Source organism: Saimiri boliviensis, chromosome 6 (assembly GCF_048565385.1).
Source record: "Saimiri boliviensis isolate mSaiBol1 chromosome 6, mSaiBol1.pri, whole genome shotgun sequence".
Lineage (NCBI taxonomy): Eukaryota > Metazoa > Chordata > Mammalia > Primates > Cebidae > Saimiri > Saimiri boliviensis.
Window position 1 is genome coordinate 88390666 of NC_133454.1, and position 16120 is coordinate 88406785.

Sequence of the window (16120 nt, forward strand, 5' to 3'; positions counted from 1 at the left end):
TTTGTTTAATTTTAGAGTTGTCAGACTCACACCTATTAAACTAACAATAATCTTGGAACCTGCTTTTATTGTTCATTTACTCATTCACATTAGTCTTTATGAAAACTACACTTCTTCTTTCATTCTTGTATTTTATTGATTTGTGCTGTATTTTGATAAATTAGGTAATTATCTTGACAAGCCTAATTGGCAAAAGCAGGATAGAAAACAGATCAAATTGATTCTTGTGAGGCTGGTGACTCAGTGCCTTTGAACCCAGGTGTACAAGAGCATCAGTGAATGACCGTGAAGGCTGAGCATTTGCTTGGCACCAGTCAACCTATTTTCTTCACGAAGGGGAAAGGATTGGTTATAGAGATAGAGTGTATTAGTGAGGAACTTATTTGAAAAGTATTTGCTTTTATGTAGATTTAGAGCACAATGCCTGATGAATTATGATTCAATATTTGTTGAATTCATGCCTAAAATATAGCCATAAATGGCAGCTCTTAAAAAGTGCCAAGAGAGGCTTTCATGTCATTTCTCACTTTCTGGAGAACACTCCTGGATGTCCTGTATGCTCTTCCTCCTTATGAAACCAAGAGTAAATGATACCATTGTCCTTGGAAAGAAGGCAGCTCATGAGCAAACTCCTGTATCCCCTCCATTCTTCTTCCCAGAGGCAGTGAGCAGACCTGCAATGAAAGGGAACAGCTGTTCTCAGAAGAATCAACAGCAGAGGACATTCTGCTAAGTCAGAGGTGCCTGCAGGAGTTCCAGTGAGACCTGGTGACTGAGCCAGCCTTTGCAAGATTCTGGACAAACCTGTGATTTTTAGCTGGGAGATGCCTGAGAAAAGGAATTACCGAGACTCTTCTAAATTCCACACCTGCTGTGTTGCACTAGAAATTTAAAGATATGTTCTTTGCTCTTAAGTAGTTGAGAGTGTGGTTGAAAGGAAAGATGTGAGGAAAAGTAATTCAAGTACACTGTTGTAAGTTTCATTGTAGAGCAATGTATGAGACCCAGTAGGTTCAGAAACAGCTTCTTGGACTGAATATAAGCTTTCACAAAGTTGAAGTTTTCTTTCATCAAAAGAAAAAAAATGCTACTAAAACCCAAACAAGCAGTTTCTCAGGTGAGGACCAACATTGTTTGATTCAATTGCCAGGGAAAATTCTTTACAGAATTCCTCACGATAGGCAACATTTTTAGCCAAAACTGTACAATTAATATCACAGACTCCCAGAGTGGACTCTCGCAATAACCCTCATACTGAACTAAAGACATCACATCAAAGCTCCTTGCCTGGAGCATTGGCTGCAAACACTGTCTTCCTGCTTCCTCTGACCTGTAGGAAACCCTCACCCACAGCCACGTCCTACTAGAACGTTTGGAAATTGAAGGTGGACAGATAGGATTCTGCATTGGAGTTTTGGGCCTGGAAGAGCGATGGATCTGGACTCAGGGGACCTGAGTTCAACATTGTGAACACTGTGATAGGAGCCATCAATAAATTTGACTGGACAACTGGAAGAATATAGACTTCTTTATTGCTTCTGTAGTTACTTTGTACTGTCTCCTTTATACTCAAATCCCATGTGTCAGCTCCCCTCAGTGGGGGTGAATCTGAGGGGTAGCCTCATTGTCTGTGAGCAGCGCAGAGCCTGCTGTGATGTCACATCTTTTCTTGGGGGTCTCTTCTGTCTGCCTGAGTTTTCCGTGGAAGGGACAACCACTAGTGGAGAATAGTCCTGAATTTTTTACTGAACCAGTTTGTATAATTAAATGTTTTTAATTATTGTAAAATTTACATAACATACACTTTACAGCTTTAACTATTTTAGTTGTAAAATTCCATTTCATTAAGTATATTCACAGTAAGTCGTGACCATTACAACTGTCCCTTAAGAATGTTTCATTATTCCACACAGAAATTCTGTGCTCATTAAATGATGGCTACACGTTCTCTCCATCATCCAGCAACAGGATCCTCCTAATTCATTTTCCATGTTCATGAACTTCCTAGTTTGGATACCTCATAAAATTTGAACTTACAATAGTGTTATTTGGTATCTGGCTTATTTTGCTGAGCACAGTGTTTCTGAGTTCATCTATGTCACAGCATGTATTTCTGTGCCAACTGTAAGTTATTATAAAGATACTATAATTGACATCAGCATGAAAAGGTCAGATGTTTTCAGTCTTGATTTTCATGTTAACTTCCATAAAAGTAACAGAAAATTACAGCCAGAACAATTTGTACAAAACCTGAAAGTATAAAGAATTCTGGTACAACAGAAAGAATCTGTAAGTGAATAATAAATGGTTTTCAAGCTAATTTCCATTTTGAAACCAATATTGAGGTTTCCAATGGTCAAAATGGAACTGGTGGGTCATATTTATGGACTCTCACTGGTCTATTAGTCCAGGAAGAGCTAAATAAGCACTTACCCATTCTCAAGGGGAAGGGTCACGGTTGTCTTTAACAGAAAGGAAGGCCAGGATGTGATCATGCTGTGGACAAATGACAGCAGAGGACTTTTCATAAAATCAATTTCTAAGGCTGTTTTTATGAAGAGAGAGTCTGTCTCTAAGGATATTTTACTCTATATCTGAGAATTCAATAGAATGTAGAGACACCAGAATCGAGCTTCCAACTGCAGTAATGCCTCCAGTCATAGAAGGGAGCATGGTTTTCAGGGGAACATAGTCTGAGAGGTTAATAAGAAATCTTCCTTTTTGATTCTATCAGGTAGGAAACAAGCATAAAGATGAGTTTAGGGTTTTGGCCGGTAACTCCTTTCATTACAACGAAAATTGCAGAAAAAGTGTTCAGGAGGAAAGATTCAGGGTAAGACAACAGGAAAAATGTACTGATAATATCAAGTAGAACCTAAACATTGTACTGTCAGACTAATGTTTTCCATGGGTGAAAACTGGAACTGTCAGGTTAGATAAACATCTATTGAAGACCTTGAGGAACCACTGAGACATTTCTGAGGTGTAACGCTAAGAAAAACGCATAGAATTGTCAAGGGTGGCAGGGCAGTGTTGTTCTCAAGTCCCATCTGACTGACAGGGCAGAGGCTGTCTCTCACTGCCCAACCTGCTTCCCGACAGCTCCAGAGTTTTCTCAGGAAGCCGCCTTCCACCTTCATCCACCTCAGGCGTGTCCTGCAGAGCCCTTTGGAGAACCAGCTTCAGGGTCTTCCAATTTTGACGCTGCCTACAGAAGCCCACAAAGAAGTAAATGATGGGGTTGGCATTGCTTTTAAGAGATCACAGGAAAATGGAAACTAGATGAACATGACAAAATAAGACATCAAAATCCAGGTGGACCACAGTAGACAGGAATCACTGAATGCCGAGGGGCAGGCCGCAGAGGAGGAAGACCAGCACTGTGAGCAGGATGGTCACGTACAGCCTGGTCAGCGGCATCTTCCGGGATCCACAGAGGATCCTGACCAGCAGGACCAGGCTGAATCCACAGAGAACCACAAATACAAAAATCAGCCACGCGACTGTGATGCAATCTGATGTTTTACACAAAACAAAATCAGCATCACTAACAGGAAGCCACAGAGCATCCACTCCAGGATGCTCCTCAGCAGGGACAGGGCCCAGAGCAGGACGCACACGACCGCCGACAGGTGCGCGGGGCGGCGGCAGCGGTACCAGATGGGCCACAAGACGGACACGCAGCGCTCGGTGCTGATGGCGCTCAGCAGGCTCAGGCCTGTGAAGTAGGGAAAGGTCGTCACAGAATTGTGGATTTTGGAGATGGGATGACAGGTATTGATGAGGAGTAACGATGAACTTGTAATGTGGCTGCTGAGGAAGGGGAAGTCGGCCGTAAGGATGCAGGTGGAGAAGGCGTTCCTGCGCACGCGGAGGCCCAGGAGCCAGAGCACGACCGCGTTTCCCGTCAGCCGGACAAGGGAGATGATCCACGTCAGCACCATGAGGATCAGGGTCTGCTCGTTGCAAGAGGTGCCCTCATTTTAAAGAGGAGAGAAACAGAGGCTCACGGATAATCAATCACCTATCCAAAGTTGAGGGTCCCCTCAAATCCACTTTGAAATCCAGTTCTTACTGATTCTGGAGCCTGACCTCTCTCTGCTGCCACATGTGTTATGTACTTACATGGGAATAACGTTATGATCAAAACAGCCCCACTCACCTGGCCAGGGCTGTGGACACGAGCATTACTCTAGCCTGGGCCTGAAATTTTCTCTCAGATGGAGGAATTGAGATACACTAAGAGGTGGTTGTGACATCCTCATGACTAGGACTGCTCATCCATGGACAGGAAAGAAGACCATGCATTATGAACCAGAGAAGAATGAGAACTTCACTAGGATAAATGTGAAAATGGCTGGGCCTGGTGGGTGAGAAATAACTCAGTGTGTCTATCATTGCAGACAGGACCACATTTTACATTTTATACTCCCAGTGCCTAGCTCCGTGAGCAGCACACTGTGTTCTGCATCAATACTCACTTAATGAATGAATGCATGCATGAGGAGCCTAGTGATAATGGTAGATTTGGGTGAGATGGAAAATAAAAATGAAAGCACAGTGTAGGGCATTAGAGCACACATATGTAATTAGATGAAGAGAATTTCATTCATCAGAATTCTATTTGTGGACAGCTCTATGTTGAGAAGAATGATTGATGTGTGACTCAAACCTGAGTTTGACCACTGATATGCCTTTGAAATGAGGTCTCAGTGTGGCTCTGCTGAACACCTAGAAGCATTTTTATACACAATGTTTGGGTAGAGGGTGGGTCTGAGCTGGATTGCTCAGCAATAGAGCAGAGGAAAGAGTAAGTGCAGGTGAGGTTTGAGTGCCACTGAAGGAGGTAATTGAAGTGTGGGAATATCTATGGGGGACTACTAAGTGTTCTGCTGTGTATACACAATGTAAACCTATTTCCTTCTCTCTTTCAGAAGCTCTTTGGTTTGTTTCTCTATTGATGAAAATATTTTTATTACAGGAGTTAATGAAGGAAATCGGGATAGTGTAGGGCTTGAAGTACAAACAGCGTAAGTATATTCGTGCAAATTTCAGCTGGAGAATGAGGAGTGGTTCTAATCTGGGAGAGGAACAGCAGCTGAGAGTTTCTAAGGTATTGTCCTTTTCAATCATCTGAAGAGCCTAGGAGGTAAGAATTAGTATTATTCCCATATGGCAGATAATGCACTGGAGCACAAAAAAAGTGAATCATTTGTCCTGGGACTTATATAATATGAATTTGAGTCCAGAGAACTGACTCCAGTTTTTGACTATCCCTTTAGATCTAGCACCACCCTGCGTCAATTATACATGTTAAAGGGGGTAAAGCAGAGGATTGATTCTCAGGTAAAATCTAAGTTGGCAGTCAAAATTGTGGCGTGAACACCCCCGCCCCCCCCCAAAAAAAAACTAACCTAAACAAACTCCAGATAGAGAATGAGAAGCAAATCAAATAAGGAACAAAATAGAAGTGAGTGAAAGCTATTTAGGAACAAACTCAGGACTTCCTTTCTGCCTATTAGAGGCCACCTTAACTCTGGAATTCCGAGAAGGCACAGGGGTCAGAGGCCTCCAGAAAGAAAGGATATGCATCCTCTGCTGGGAGTACAGAGGAGCATCAGGAGCGAATGTGTCCATCACAAGCTCTAGTAGAGAGACAAGCTGCCACAGCCCTGATTGGCCCCGAAAATGAAATGGGAGGAGAAGAAGAACCTCTGTTATCCACACTCAGGACACTAAACACTTTGTCCCTCTATATTTAGGGTGTGATATGTTTGTTTTCCTCATGAAACCTGAAGCTCCATAAGGACTATGTCATGCCTTATCTTTTTCATTGTAGCATCACCAACATTGTGCATGTGTTCCTTGAAGACCATCTATGTTATTATCTTCATATAACACAAGATGAAGCCACGGCCTACAGAATTCAAGGGTTTTCCTGAGACCACAACATGAAGAGCAGGTTCAATACTAGTCCCTGGTCCCTGGAGCCATGCATGAGACTTCTGAACTGTTCTTTACTGCGTCATTCATTATTTCTGAGGAGTTCTTGAAAAATCTTGATGTGAGCACAGAATCAAAGACAGTCAGGTTCTGAAGAGACTGCTATGTTGCCCCAATATTCATTTTCCTCTTTGGTCACTTGACAATTCTGAGAGTGTAAAAGCAGTACAAGGACCCACATGTCAGTTTTCCTTGATGCTGGTGCCATTATATGACCAGGTGTTGTTCAATGGAAGATATACCAAAGCGACATAAGCAAGTTCTGACTCAGGGGATCAATAGTAGGAGCAAAGCCTCCCCTTCTTTTCATCCTTTTCCATCATGCTGGACTGCTGATGTGCCTGGGAAGCAGGGAGTATCACAAGAATGAGGGTAACTCTGTAGGCACTGGAGAGTTGCAATTTTTGAATTCTGATGTATGATGCCTTGGAGCTTCCAGCTCAGATCTCAAAGATGGTCATCTTTGGTTAGTCACAGAGGATTATTTCTGGAACCCCAGCACACACCAAAATCTGCAGATGCTCAATTTATTTATACAAAATGATAGGATATTTGTATATAACCTATGCACTTTCTCCCAGATACATTAAATCATTTCCAAGTTACTTAGAATGACTGACAAAATACAAATGCTAGGTAAATTCTTCTTTTACCGTATTATTGCGGAAGTAATGACAAGGAAAAACAAGTTTGTACCTGTTCAGTATGTATACAACTCCACCATACCCTTCTTTTAAAAATAATTTCCACCTATGGTATGTTGATTCTGCAGTTTCAGAACCTAGCGTAGTGAGCTAGAGACACAACTGTACTTTCTTGTTAAGATATTTCTACTTTGTGTCTTTATAAGAGCAGCCAAACTTCTATTCTAACCAAAGAAATATGTCCTCTCTTTTTAAAATTACATTTTATTTTCTATGCATTTTTGATGAATGCAAACATTACTGCATAGTAGTGACAGTAGACTGTCACTGAAAGACATGCCAAACATTAAAGTAGCTTGACGGAGCTAAATTAGACAGGAATCAAACACCTTTAGACAGAAAAAGCCACAGGAAGTAGGAGGATGTAAGAATGTGAGAACGATAGTCCTAGTTGCCATGAGGACTTGCTTTCCATTCTTCTCTATCCCGTTTGACATCCCAAGAGAGTGGCTTCTATGTACCACATCAGTGGGATTCTTTTTAATTCTTGTTTCTGGTAGAATTGAGACACAGGAACACACTGGCAGGAGACTGGAAGACAGCAGGAAACTGACATGGGATTTCCACCTACTGGCTCTCTGCCTGTGTATTAGTTCATTTTCGAATTGCTGTAAAGAAATACCTGAGATTGGAAAACTTATGAAGAAAACAGGTTTAATTGGCTCATGGCTCTGCAGGCAGTACAGGAAGCATAGCAGCTTCTGCTTCTGGGGAGGTCTCAAGAAGTTTCCAATTGTGGTGAAGGGCAAAGGGGGAGTGAGGTGTCTCACACCATGAGAACAAGAGCAAGAGAGAGAGGGAGAAGGTGTCACATGCTTTTAAACAACTGGATTTCATGATAACTCACTCACTATCACAACAGCATTACCAAAGGTGGATGGTGTTAATAAGCCATTCATGCAAAATTGTCCCCATGATCTAATCACCTTCCACCAGGCCCTCTCTTTAACATCGGGAATTACAATCAACATGAGAGTTGGGTGGGGTCGCAGATCCAAACCATATCAGCCTGTGTGGCTGTGTGTTGGCCGTGTTGGGCTCCTCCGCCTGCCTGCTCCTGTTCTCCCACCCCTATGGCTACAGCTATGGCTATGGTGTCAATGGTAACTGCTCCTTCCTGTCCCTTTCAGCCTAGAGGAGGAAGTAGTGTTCCCCTAGGTATTGCTGCTTAGGGTGCTGATCCATGCGTCGTCTCTTTTCCTTAACCCTGCAGATCTTTTTAAATAGTTCCCTCATGAAACACTCCTCAGTCATTTCAGTTTGAACCATCCATGTCCTCCTTGAAACTTTCCAGATAGACGAGGAAGAAAGATCTTGAAAAGTAAGTAAAACAACAAAACCTGCTTCTACAGCAGTTCGACTCTGTAAAGCAATGCCTGCATGTCCCATTGCTCATTAAATGAATGTCAGAGGCAGCATTCTCTCCATGAGGGCAGATGGAATGTTGGGATAAAGGAGGTGATGTGGGGAGATAAATCAGAAGGGTGGACCCTATTTGGAACTCACACAGACTGGCCTGGTAGTACTTGGTTTCCAGAAGGATGCTTCGTGTTTCCTGTCTTTTCCTGAAACAAGCACATGATCCCCTGCATGTAGCACCAAGGTAGAAACACTGGAATGTGATCTTGTACCTAAAACCATAACTGACTATGGAAGAAGACAGTTCTTGGTACTTACCCTTATCTTTTTCTCTTTTCTCCAGAGGTGCAGACCTCCTTTGTGCTAAAGGTAGAGAGCCTTTCTGGGATTCGGTGACTTCAGAGGACACTTTTTATGTTGCTTAATTCAGGAGATGCCTACAGGAGCTGGAGTGAATGCTGGTGAGCAATCCAGGCTTATGAAGATACTGGACAGACTTCTTATTTCCTGTATGAGGAGCATGGACAAATCAGAGGCCAGAGGTATTTGAGACACAAATCCTAACTGAGATGATTCTTGGCCCCTGTGTCTTTCCAAAACATATAAGCTTCTCCCATTACATCCCATCTTGTTCAACTTCCTGTAAGTGATTGCTATCCTGATTTTAAAAATCAATTATGGCCTAGGTATTACATTAAGCAATGTGAACTTCCATTACAAGTCTAGGTATCACATTAAGCAATGCGAACTTCCATTATGAGACTTTATAACTAAAATAAAAATGGGATCATTCAAGGGCGACAATGTCCTGACACCATTTTTTTGGTGTTTTCTTTATTACGGTGGTAATATATTCATGCGTATACTTTCTTTCCAAATACTAGAAAAATGTATGCAAGGTGAAAATCTAGAATCTCATTGTCCAGAGGCTTCCACTTGCTACTCTTTTCATTCTTCTTTTATTATCAACTCTGAACAGTAAGACTTTTTTAAAAGTTTTGTGAAAATAAATTATTTATTATTATTTTTTTAATTTCAATGGTATTTTGGGGAAACAGGTGGTGTTTAGTTACATGGACAAGTTCTTTAGTGGTGATTTCTGAGATTTTGGTGCACTCATCACCCGAGCAGTGCACATGTACCCCGTGTGTTGTCTTTTATCCCTCACCTCTTTTCTATCCTTCCCCCAAAGTCTTCAAAGTTCATTATATTATTCTATGCCTTTGTGTCCTCACAGCTTAGCTCCCACTTGTAAGTGAGAATGTATGATGTTTGGTTTTCCATTCCTGAGTTATTTCACTTAGAATAATGGTCTCCAATTCCATCTAGGTTGCTGCAAATGCCATAATTTTTTCCTATGTTTGTTGGCCATTTGTATATCTTCTTTTGAGAATTGTCTATTCATGTCCTTAATCCACTTTTTGATGGGATGGTTTGTTTTCTTTTTACTGATTTGTTTGAGTTCCTTGTAGATTCTGGATATTTGTCCTTTGTCAGATGCATAGTTTGTGAAGATTTTCTCCCAATCAGTGGTTTGTCTGTTTGCTCTGCTGAGGATTTCTTTTGCTGTGCAAAGGCTTTTTAGTTTAATTAAGTCCAATTTAGTTTTGCTTTTGTTGCATTTACTTTTGGGTTCTTAGTCATGAAGTCTTTGCCTAAGCAAATGTCTAGAAGGGGTTTTCCGAAGTTATCTTCTAGAATTTTTATGTTTTTAGGTCTTATATTTAAGTCTTTGATCCATCTTGAGTTGATTTTTGTATAAGGTGAGAGACAAGATCTAGTTTCATTCTTCTATACTTGTGGCTTGCCAACGATCTCAGCACCACTTGTGAAATAGGGTGTTCTTTCCCCACTTTATGTTTTTGTTTGCTTTGTCAAAAATCAGCTGGCTGTAAGTATTTGGTGTTATTTCAGGATTCTCTATTCTTTTCCATTGATCTGTGTGCCTAATTTTATGCCAGTGCCATGCTGTTTTGGTAACTTTAGCCTTGTATTATAGTTTGAAGGTGGGTAATGTGATGCCTCCAGATTTGTTTGTTTGTTTGTTTGTTTGTTTGTTTCTTTTTTTTTTTTGCTTAGAGTTGCTCTGGCTATGCAGGTCTTTTTTTATTAAAAAAAAATTTAAAAAATTTATATGAATTTTAGAATTGTTTTCTCTAGTTCTGTGAAGAATGATGATGGTATTTTGGTGGAATTGCATTGAATTTGTAGATGGCTTTTGGCAGTATGGTCATTTTCACAATATTGATCTATCCATTCATGAGTATGGGATGTATTTCCATTTGTTTTTGTCATCTATGATTTTGGCAGTGTTTTGTAGTTTTCCTGTTAGAGGTCTGTCATCTGCTTGGATAGGTATATTCCTAAGCAATTTTTCTTTTAGCTATTGTAAAAGGGTTCGAGTTCCTGATTTGATTCTCAGCTTGGTTGCTATTAGTGTATAGCAGTGCTACTGATTTGTGTACAATGATTTTGTATCCTGAAACTTTACTGAATTTATGTATCAATTCTAGGAGTTTTATGGATGAGTCTTTAGGGTTTTCTAGTATACAGTCATATCATTGGTGAACAGGGACAATTTGACTTCCTCTTTACCAATTTGGATGCCCTTAATTTCTTTCTCTTGTCTGATTGCTCCGGATAAAACTTCCACTACTATGTTCAATAGAAGTGGTGAAAGTGGGCATCCTTGTCTTGTTCCAGCTCTCTGGGAGAATGTTTTCAACTTTTCTACATTCAGTATAATGTTGGCTGTGGGTCTGTCATAAATGGCTTTTATTATGTTAAGGTAAGTCCCTTCTATGCCGATTTTGCTGAAATCATAAAGAGATGCTAGATTTTGTCAAATGCTTTCTCAGTGTCTATTTCCAGGATCATGAGATTTTTGTTTTTAATTCTGTTTATCTGATGTATCACATTTATTGACTTGTGTACATTAACCCATCCCTGCATCCCTGGTATGAAATCCATTTGATAATGATAGATTCTCTTTTTCATATGCTGTTGGATTGGGCTAGCTAGCATTTTGTTGGGGATTTTTTCATCTACATTCACCAGGGATACTAGTCTGTAGTTTTTTTTTTTTTTTGTTATGTCATATCCTGGTTTTTGTACAGCAAAACTGCACTGCACTCCACAGCTTGCAGTTTCCAGACATGCAGTGGCCTTTGCAGTGCTGTCCCCAAGTGGAAGGCCCTGTCCCTGGCCCCAGGCAGAACAGTACCCACTAATCGTTTCCATCCCAGCTTGCCCGTGGAGTGACTTTGAATGAATAATTTGTGTCATCTAGGCCTCAGTTTCTTCATCCTTAAAGTAGGCATAATCATTAGTTCCTACCAGGGTTTTCCTGGTTTTTGTATTAGGGTGACACTGGCTTCATAGAATGCTTTAGGCAAGATTCCCTGTTTCTCTATATTTTGGAACTGTTTCAGTAGGATTGATACTAATTCTTCTTTGAATGCCCGATAGAATTCAGCTGTGGGTACATCTCTACCTGTACATTTTTTGTTGGCAATTTTTAAAACTTTTATTTCAATCTCACTGCTTTTTATTGGTCTGTTCAGAGTTTCTGTTTCTTCCTGGTTTAATCTAATTGATTTGTATTTGTCCAGGAATTTATGTATATCCTCTAGGTTTTCTGGTTTGTGCATGTAAAGGTAATCACAGTAGCCTTGAATGATCTTTTGTATTTCTGTGGTATTGGTTGTAATATCTCCCGTTTTATTTCTAATTGAGCTTATTTGGATCGTCTCTGTATTTTTCCTTGGTAAAGCTCATTGGTGGTGAATTTTGTTTATGTTTTCCAAGAACCAGCTTTGTATTTATCTTTTTTGTTTGTTTGTTTGAGTGTCATTTAGTTCTCTGATCTTTGTTATTTCTTTTCTTCTGCTGGGTTTGGGGTTAGTTTGGTCTTGCTTCTCTAGTTCCCTGAGATGTGACCTTAGATTGTCTATTTGTGCTATTTCAGACATTTGATGTGTGTATTTAATGCCATGAACTTTCCCTTTAGCACCACTTTCGCTTTATACCAGAGGTTTTAATAGGTTGTGTCACTATTATTCAGTTCATAGAATTTTTAAATTTCCACCTTCTTGGTCCAATGATCATTCAGGAGGAGGTTATTTAATTTCCAGTATTTGCATGGTTTTGAAGTTGATTTCCTTTCAGAGTTGATTTCCAATTTTATTCCACTGTGGTCTAACAGAGTACTTGCTATAATTTTGATTTTCTTAAATTTGTTGAGACTTGTTTTGTGTCCTATCATCTGGGTCTATGTTGGAGCATGTTCCATGTGCTGATGAATAGAATGTATATTCTGCAGTTGTTGGCTAGAACATTCTGTGAATCTCTGTGAAGTCCATTTGTTCTAGGCTATAGTTTAGATCCTTTTTTTATTTGCTGACTTTTTGTCTTGATGACCTGTCTAATACTGTCAGTGAAGTATTGAGGTCCCACATTATTATTGTGTTACCATCTATCTCATTTCTTAAGTCTAGTGGTAACAGTTTCATAAACTTGAGAGCTCCAGTGTTAGGTGCATACATGTTTAGGATTGTGATATTTTCCTGTTGGACTAGACCTTTTATTATCATATTATACCTTTGTCTTTTTAAGCTGTTGTTCCTTGTCTATTTTGTCTGATATAAGAATAGCTCCTGCTCGCTTTTAGTTTCCATTTGAGTGGACTTTTTCCACCCTTATAATAGGTTTATGTGAGTCTTATGTGTTAGATAAGTTTCTTGAAGACAGCAGATAGTTGGTTGATGAATTGTTACCCATTCTGCCATTCTGTATGTTTTAAATGGAGTCATTTACATTCAGTGTCAGTATCAAGATGTGAGGTGCTATTCTATTCATCATGCTAATTCTTGCCCTGAATAACTTATTTATTTTTATTGTTTAACTGTTTTATAGGTCCTGTGAGATTTAATCTTGAAGAAGTTTCTATTTTGGTGTATTTTAAGGTTTTATTTCAAGATTTAGAGCTTCCTTCAGCAGCTCTTGTAGTGCTGGCTTGGTAGTGGCAAAATCTCTCAGCATTTGTTAGTCTGAAACAGACTCTGTCTTTCCTTCATTTACAAAGCTTAGTTTCATTGGATACAATATTCCTGCCTGGTAATTGTTTTTAAGGATGCTGAAGATAGGGCTTCAATCCCTTTTAGCTTGTAGGGTTTCTACTGAGAAATCTGTGATTAATTTGATAAATTTTCCTTTATAGGGTACGTTTTGCCACACAGCTCTTAAGGTTCTTTCCTTTATCTTGACTTTCTATAACATGATGAATATGTGCCTAGGTGATAATCTTTTTGTGATGAATTTCATGGGTGTTCTTTGCATTTCTTGTATTTGGACATCTAGTTCTGTAGTAAGGAAAAGGAAATTTTCCTTGATCATTCTCTCAAATATGTTTTCCAAACTTAGATTTTTATTCTTCTTCAGGAACCCAAATTATTCTTATGCTTCGTCATTAACATATTGGGAACTCCAATTATTCTTAGGTTTGGTCGTTTAACATAATCCCACATTTCTTGGAGGCTTTTTTCATTTTTTAAAATTCTTTCTTATTTGCCTTTGTCATATTGGGTTAATTTGAAAGCCTTGTTTTCCGGCTTTGAAGTTCTTTCTTCTATTGTTTGATTCTATTGTTGAGATTTTCCGTGTATTTTGTGTTTCTCTAACTGTGTCCTTCATTTTCAGAAGTTGTGATTTTCTAAATTTATGCCATTTCTCGAGGGATTTTTTTCTGTCCATATCCTGTAACATTTTTAAAAACTTCTTTGAGTTGGTATTCACCTGTCTCTGGTGCCTCCTTGAGTAGCTTAATAATCGACCTCCTGAATTCCTTTTTTTTTTTTTTTTGTGGCAATTCAGAGATCTTTTCTTGGTTTGGATCCATTGATGGTGAGCTAGTGTGATTTTGGGGGAATATTAACCCTTGTTTTGTCATGTTATCAGAATTATTTTTCTGTTTCCTTCTCGTTTGGGTAGACTATGTCAGAGGGAAAATCTGGGGCTCAAGGACTGCTCTTCAGATTCTTTTGTCCCGTGGGGTGTTCCCTTGATATGGTGCTCTCCCGGTTTCCCTAGGGATGAAGCTTCCTGAGAGTCAGACTGCTGTGACTGTTATTTCTCTTTTGAGTCTAGCCACTAGGGGAGCTATTAGGCTCTGGGCTGGTACTGGGGAGTGTCTGCAAAGTATTCTGTGATGCGATCTATGTTCAGGTCTCTCAGCCATGGATATCAGAACCAGCTCTGGTGGAGGTAGTAGGGAAGTGAGGTGGACTTTGTGTGGTACCTTGGTTGTAGTTTTGTTTAGTGTGCTGTTTTTCTTTTTTCCTCCCAAATGCTGGTTGTGCAGGCAGTAAAGTTGCCACGTGGACAGATTCAGGACCTCCGGTTAGCCAGGATGTTACAGGCTGTGGAGTTATCTGATATTTCCTCCTTTCTTCAGGCAGCGTTGTTCTTTTATGAATTGCTGTTATGGTTTGTGTGGTTGGCCTTCAGACAGGAGGTGATGCTTTCAAGAGTATCAGCTGCAGTAGTTTAGGGAGGATACAAGTTTTCCGTGGGGATCACCTGGATAAGTATTAGAGTTTCTCAGGTGGTGAATGGGGCCATAGAGCTCCCAAGAGATTATGTCTTTTGTCTTTGGCTGCCAGGACAGGCAGAGAAAGACCATCAGTTGGGGGCAGGGTTAGGCATGCCTGAACTCAGACTCTCTTTGGGTGGGTCTTGCTGTGGCTGCTCTAGGGGACGGGGGTGAGATTCCCAGGTCGCTGATGTTGTGTACCTAAGAGACATGGCTGCCTCTGCTGAGTCATGCAGGTTGTCAGAGAAGTTGGGGAAAGTTAGCTGTCACAGACCTCACCCAGCTCCCACGCAAACCAAAGGGCTGGTCTCACTCCCACTATGCACCCTCCCAATATCCCTGAATCCATTCCAGGCAGAGGGTAAGATGGGCTTGAAAATATGCTCCAGGATACCTGCCCCCCAGCTGCAAATGAAAAGGGCTTGGTTCTACCCTCGCCTATGGAGTCTGAAAGCTGGATTTGCACCCTCTCCTAAGTTCTGGCCAGGAGGCTTCTCACCCTGTTCAAATAGTTAACAAAGGTCAGCTAGAGATTTCTTTCTCTCTGTGGTGTTTTACCTCCTGCTCCTCTGGCCACCCTCTGGATGGATACCTGTGGTGCCAGGCAGGAATGGCCTGCTAGGGGACCCAGCAAGCTCCCAGTGCCTTTCTGCTGCTTTTTTACCTCTGTATTTCACTCAGCTCTCCAAATTGACTCAGCTCCAGGTAAAGTTGGAAACTTCTCCTGCAAACAGACCTTCTGCTTCTCCAGTGGGGGCATGTGTTCGGGAGAGGAGAGTCTCCCTTTTCTACTTCCGCAGTTGGGGCACTCACAGTATTTGGGTCTCCCAGGTTTTTCGGGAGCAGTCTGCTTCCTTCAAATGGTTTGTGGGTCCTCTTGGGATTCCTGGTTTGTCCTTGCCATTGATCTGAAGCTAAACTTCACAATGTGAGACTTCACATGCTGCTCTGTCCAGAGCTTTAATCTATTCTGCCTCCCTGTTTCCTTTTTGTTGAATTTTAAGATATTTAAAAAATATATTTTAGATAACTGTCCTTTGTCAGCTGTATCATACAAAATTTACTCCCAGGTTGGTTACTTGTCTTCTTTTCATCTTGATGTTGTCTTTTGCAGAACAGATTTTTAAATTTTAATAAGGTCCATCTTATTATTTATTTTCTATATTATTTCTTTGGTGTTGTATCTAAAACAGGTGTCCCCAAACTTTTTACACAGGGGGCCAGTTCACTGTCCCTCAGACCATTGGAGGTCTGCCACATACTGTGCTCCTCTCACTGACCACCAATGAAAGAGGTGCCCCTTCCTGAAGTGCGGCGGGGGGCCAAATAAATGGCCTCAGGGGGCCGCATGCGGCCCACGGGCCGTAGTTTGGGGACGCCTGATCTAAAAAGTCATCATCATACCCAAGATCATCTAGATTTTCTCCTATGTTATCTTCTAGGGGTTTTATACTTTTGCATTTTT

At 40.7% G+C, this 16120-nt stretch overlaps 1 pseudogene; it reads right to left on the reverse strand.

The window, feature by feature from the left end:
- Window positions 1-3039: 3039 nt before the first annotated feature.
- On the reverse strand, window positions 3040-15415 carry LOC101052387 (mas-related G-protein coupled receptor member X3-like; annotated as a pseudogene).
- Window positions 15416-16120: the final 705 nt, after the last annotated feature.